Source organism: Solanum verrucosum, unplaced genomic scaffold (assembly GCF_900185275.1).
Source record: "Solanum verrucosum unplaced genomic scaffold, falcon-dt-bn FXZP01000085.1, whole genome shotgun sequence".
Classification (NCBI taxonomy): domain Eukaryota; kingdom Viridiplantae; phylum Streptophyta; class Magnoliopsida; order Solanales; family Solanaceae; genus Solanum; species Solanum verrucosum.
Window position 1 is genome coordinate 3595892 of NW_026019839.1, and position 6299 is coordinate 3602190.

The window sequence follows — 6299 nt, forward strand, 5'->3', positions numbered from 1 at the left end:
GAAAGGGAATCCCCGCCTTTAGAGACTATAGTATAATTGAGTAGCGAAAACCTTCTAGGAATTGAAAAAAACGTAGAAATCAACTTATTTTGCAGCAATGGGGCTTTGAGGGACGTGTTATCTTTCCATTATCGAGTAAGTCACACCTAATCACCCTTGATGCCATCTTAAGATGTCACCCTGTGTAATCCGCAATCATAAATCCGTTCTGCACTAAAGAAAGGTACGTATGTAGTCACTTTCATTCAGAACAAGCAATAACTGAGCTATCATGATGTGAACAAGCACCGAATGGTGTGAACAAACACTGTTTTTTGCCGGTGTGCGTTAGTGAAGCTAATAGTTCAGATGCGTACATGTTTTCAAGGATTGAATTTCCATACACTAAACTATGTGGGTGCAATTATTTTTATTTAACTGTATATTTTTGTAAAAATATACTCCTATTACAAATGTCTATAAAGGTAAAAGATAGAGACTAAAATTGCATTGGAAATACTCAATATCTATTCTTTTTTTGTTTTACACCTTAGTCAGGTCTATATGGACACCAAAGAATCCCTCCAAATCACTAAAGATTGTATGTCTCTTAATCAGTAAAGCAAAAACAAACCATAAAGAAGCAAATGAACTTGGTGATCAACTGATACTTGTAGTGGAAAAAAAATTCTAGTTCCAAGCAATACTACAACAACAATAACACTATTTTCTTGAGCACCAAGCATATTCTTTATTTTGTCTTGGCTCTTGTTTGAATCTTCATCCAAAGTTAATCCCGGAGCCAGGGGCGAACATCTCGGGCTCATTTGCAAATAAACATGGTTAGTTACTGATGCTGTTAGGCACACCCATACCAGTTACACCAGGACCTGATGATGAGGGTATAAGCAGTTCATAGGGTGCAATACCAGCACCACATCTGTTTCTAAGACTTGCATCCTCATTTCTTTCTTTTATAGTCTGCTCAATCTCCACTAGTCTTGCAGAAAATTGGTCATACATTTTTATTACTTGTTGATCATTGTTTAAGAAGCTATGAAGTTGTTGCAGCTGAGGCAAGTATTCCTCGTCTAGCGGATGTGTCGATACAGCATCTTGAATGGCTAACAACTTGGTTGTCTGAAATTGAGTAGGCAAAGAAGATAAAAACATTTGCTCAGGGTCAAGAAGTAACTGTTTATACTCAAGCTCTTCTACTTGAGGAATGAGTTTCCGCATTAAGGTGGGGCGATGCAGCATGTAGCCTGCCAATGGATACTGTCCAAAGTTTATAGCTGCATGGTGACCAGAAACAACCCAAATCATTGAGGCAAGTATGTTCGATAAGTCCTCTTTAGAAACAAGGTTTGGCCACCAAGGTTCATCTTTCTTATCGGGGTGTCCCTTGTTTTGTCAACATATAACATGACAGATTTAGGCTCAGAATAATAATGCTCAACATAAGACTCCACAAGTTCTTTTATTGCAGACCATATGAGAAGGCCATCAGCTGCAGAAGGATAGTACTCCTCAATTACAAGTTTCACTCCACATGGCGCTGTTGGATCTTCCACAGCCATGCCCCTGTTCATTATGTTGCTTAAATATCAAAAGAAAGACCATATGACAAATGCTTTGAAAGTATTTTTAGCATAGGTCCATTTTTCATATCAGATTATTGGTCTAACTAGTTCTGGGAACGTGCGTTGCACATTTGCAGAGAAAACTCACAAATTTAAACATGAAATATATGAGAGCATTTTACCTTCTAACCAAATCAGCAGGCAATGCTTCCATATCGAGCTGCCATAGGTTCTTGTAGGCAGTAGAGCTTAACTCTACCCCATACGTCCCTGCACTGTCGAGTGCCTCAACAATTCCATCTGCACTTATAAAAGTTTTCCTAGAAAAATCATTTACTTGCAATGTGTAGCGCATATGAGGGTGGAGCAGCTTGTAAATTGGGTGCATACAGCTTAACTGCCTATGGGTGGCAATAATGTATGGTTCCGCACATGCGTGGATTCTCATCCTGCAATATTCGATACACATCTGGTTATGCCTATGGAACTTCACTTGATTTGACAACACTTTAAACTGTATAAAATGTACTCCATCTGTCTCAATTTATGTGACATGTTGTTTGATTTGCCACAGAGTTTAAGACAGAAAGAAAGACTTTTGAAACTTGTGGTCTAAGATAAAGTCATAGATGTTTGTGCGGCTATAAATCAGTTTTATAAGAGGAAAATTCAACTTAGATTGAAATAAGAAAAGAAATAGTACTACTAATATATGAATTGAACCTCCTAGTCATGAAAATTGGAAGTCCCTGTTTGCAAAGAAATAAGAATCTTTAGGCAAATCACTGAGGCGATAGCAGACTACTACAACATTTCTTTTAAATTTATGGCTACCTTAAGTAGTTCAATGCTAACAGGGTTAACCCCCGCCACAGTCTGGCGTGCAAATTCATGGTCTCGTAGCCATGCAAATCTATCTCCTACAGACATATGCACCTCCTTGTCATGAAAATTGGTGATAATGTAGCTCCAGGACGTCCGAAATTGCTTGGCACCGTAAAATTAGCAGTGTATTCAACTATACAGGGATTGCCTGATAAGCATCTTTCCACATAACACTCTGCAATTTTCCCTGATTTGGTATCTGTAAACAGTAAAGACTCAAAACTCAAAATGAAGCACAACTACAACAAAAACAAATCATGAATTATTTTAAATATGTCAAAAAGGATATTTTTGAGCCTTTTCCATTAAAAATTTATATTTAGTCAAACAAATCACATTAAGAAAATAAAGATTAGTGATTATACTCGTTGAGAAATACTATTGAATCAGGTTTACCAGTAAAAAGAGTGTTAGAATATGGCTCTCGATCCTCAGGTGGTTCACGCTCACCTGGAGAGAAGGAAGAGCCTTCTAACTATTATGGTAAGAAGCCCCAGATGTTATCGTTGTGGTGAAGTAGCTGGGCACATAAAAAGATATTGCCGAGCCAAGGAGAGCAATATGACTCAAAAAGTTACTGAAGAAGAAGAGCGGGGAAAGTGTTTAGTAGCTGAGGCTCGAGCAATAGATGTCATGATTTCCATCAATCTTGAAAGAGGCTGGATCGAAGATCTAGAATATAGTATAGCCGATCATGTGGAAAACCAAGAAACTGATGTTGTCGGCATGAAGCAAGAAATTTTTGAGGATGTTCCCAGTGGTGATATGGTAGCTGCTATTGTAGAAATCAAAGAAGAAGATCCTGAACATGCAATATATGAAAGTGGCGACCTTTCATAAAAAGCATTGAGGGAAAATGTATTGAAAGTTGAAGTCTCTGGTCAATCGTCTGCTATATCGAGGTCAATCACTAGCTTAGATCAAATTAAACACAATTAGCAGAGGAAGAAGATAAAGATCAAATAGATGAAGAAGCTAATCATAAAGGCCAAATTTCAAGTGGAGCGATAGATGACATAATTTTTGAAAGCGCTGAAGCTGATAAACAAGTTATTGAAGAGCAAGAAAGGAAATTTAATGATGAATCCTATCATAGTGATGAGGCTACACAGGAAATTGACCATCAGATCATCACCGACTCAAATGAGGAAGCTTATATTGATGATAACTTTTTGTGGTATAAAGTTGCAGGTTCCAGAATCTTGAACGTTGAAGTTCCAAACTTGCCTATCACAGATGTCTATTCAAATAGTACTATTCTCAGGAAGCTAAGAGAAAAGGGGAGTTCAGGAACTCAGCAGGGAGATAATTTACATGGACCATTCGATAATGGAAAATCTTTATCATTTGACGAAGCAAGAGGAGTCCGGAAGAAATTGCTGACATCTTCACCAAGACATGGTGCAAAGCTTTGTTTGAGTTCTTCCACGACAAGTGTGGGGTAATTTTAAAAAAATCACTTTAAGGGGGAGTGTGAAAAATTAAAGTTGATTTTTTGGAGTTACAAAAAATATCTTAGATATTTAGTAGAACTTTCTAGAATTTTGTAAAGTAATATCTTTGATATTTGTACTTAAGAAGAATCAAGATAGTCTAGAATATTAGATATTTAAGGGAGATATTTGTAGAAAAGATTTGCTATCCGTAAATAGTAAAGACTCAAAACTCAAAATGAAGCACAACTACAACAAAGGAAAATCATGAATTATGTTTAATATGTTAAAAAGGAGATTTTTGAGCATTTTTCATTAAAAATTTATGTTTAGTCAAACAAATCGCATTAAGAAAATAGAGATTAGTGATTATATGCATTGAGAAATATTGTTGAATCAGGTTCACCAATAAAAGAGTGTTAGAATAGGGCTCACAAGCCGATTAGAGTGCAAATACAATATTGGTATCGGATCCACAGACTCGTTTTGATTGTTGACATGGCTGTATACATTACATGAAAATGAGGGTTCTTATATGTAATTCTTGACTTGTAATTGCATGGCTGATGGTCATTGTTTGTTTTTATAGGATCTTGTCTAATGGAAGGTAGCTTCATTATTTAGTAAGTCTTCTTGCTTTATAACATTCTTTCTAGTCTTGTGACAGAGTGCATGAGTAGCTCACTATCGTTGTTATCACTTTGGTATGATTTTCTTCCTCCTACTCACTATCGTTGTTTGTTTTTCTGTAGGTGGTCTTGTGACAGAGTGCATGAGTAGCTCACTATTGTTGTTACCACTTTGGTATGATTTTGTTCCTCCTACTCACTATCATTGTTTGTTTTTCTGTAGGTGGTCTTGTGACAGAGTGCATGGATAACTCTGATCCACCAGCCTTCAAAAATATTTTTCAGAAAGTATCTTTTATTTTTAGCTAGAGAATCGAAATTACTTTTTAGGAAAATAATTTCTGACCCGGAAATCAACCTCATATAATCGATCTAGGACATGACCCCGACACCTGTACTAAGATACAAACCCGATGATTGATCCAAAATCTGATCCTGAGATCTGACCATGACCTGACCCCGACTTTCGACTTGAAACCTGACATTCAAACTGGGTAGGATATCCAACCCAAGAACTGACACCGACACTCAAAGTTGGATATGATCGACCAATCCAAAATTCAAACCCGTCACTCGAATCGAGACCTGACTTTCAAATCAGGACTTGATCCAGACAACCAACAACCGATGCGATACCCGACTTTTGAATCAGGACCCGACTCGTGAACCAACAATCGAGTTTGTATTCACATTTTGCTTGATATTAGTGAAAACAACTTGAAATCCTATGTGACAGGTCGTAGTTTTACTCCCTTGAGCAATGAGGTTTTCGCGTAAAACTCTTTGTGTTTATTGTTAAGTACTTTATCGCATTCTAGCTAACTATTTACCTGGAACTACAGTTCACGGTGGATTACCACATCTCAAAACCTAACTATTTTTATACGATTTATGAAAAATTCACAAAAAATTACCTTGTTTGTATATTAACAAGTAAAATATAAAAATGGAGTTCTGAAAATTTCTAAATGTATAAATAGAGAATTTGTATATACTTATCCTATTTGTATATTTGCACACGAAATATACAACCGCACGAAATATACAAATCGCAACCTCCATAGCAAACAATTAAGTCTATTATGTTTGCTATATCTGGATTTTCTCAATAAAAAAGAAAAAATTACCTAAATACACAACTTATTTTACCATATTTTATAATATTTCCTACCATTTGAAAAAATTACAAAAATCCCTACTCTCTCTTATCGATCGCATACATCACTTTACGTGATGTATAAGAATTGATATTAACAGTTAATTGTATGTGATACAATTATTAGACCTACATCTCATACAATAATAAGATATAAGTTAAGGATTTATGGACTACTCAAATACATGAAACATCAATAATGTGAACAGATACACTGTCCTCGTTTTGACTGGTAGACTTGGGCTTTAGAAGATTATGGCCCTATTAGGAAACCTAAAATTAGGACAACTTAACAAAATAGGCATTTTAACAAGTTATAAAACCTAAAATTAGGACAACTTCAGCGATCAAAGATGGCGATGAATTCTGAAGAAGACTCAATTCCTCAAGATATTACCATCCAAATTTTCTCCTGGCTTCCTGTTAAGTCTTTAATGCGTTTTAGATGTGTTTCGAAATTTCATAATTCAATTGTGTTGGAACCAAATTTTGTGGATCTCCATTTATCCAATTATTCTAAAGATCAATCGTGGTGAGACTAAGTTGATTGCCTGCGTAGACGACGTTTGTTACGCTATAGAAGATCATCATGATGAAGAAGATGGAAATGCCACCAAGTATCATCAAATTGACA

The 6299-nt window shown here is 36.1% G+C and overlaps 1 pseudogene; it reads right to left on the bottom strand.

Moving 5' to 3' along the window:
• Window positions 1-822: 822 nt before the first annotated feature.
• On the bottom strand, window positions 823-2492 carry LOC125814665 (lipoxygenase 6, chloroplastic-like; annotated as a pseudogene).
• Between the last annotated feature and the right edge of the window lie 3807 nt (window positions 2493-6299).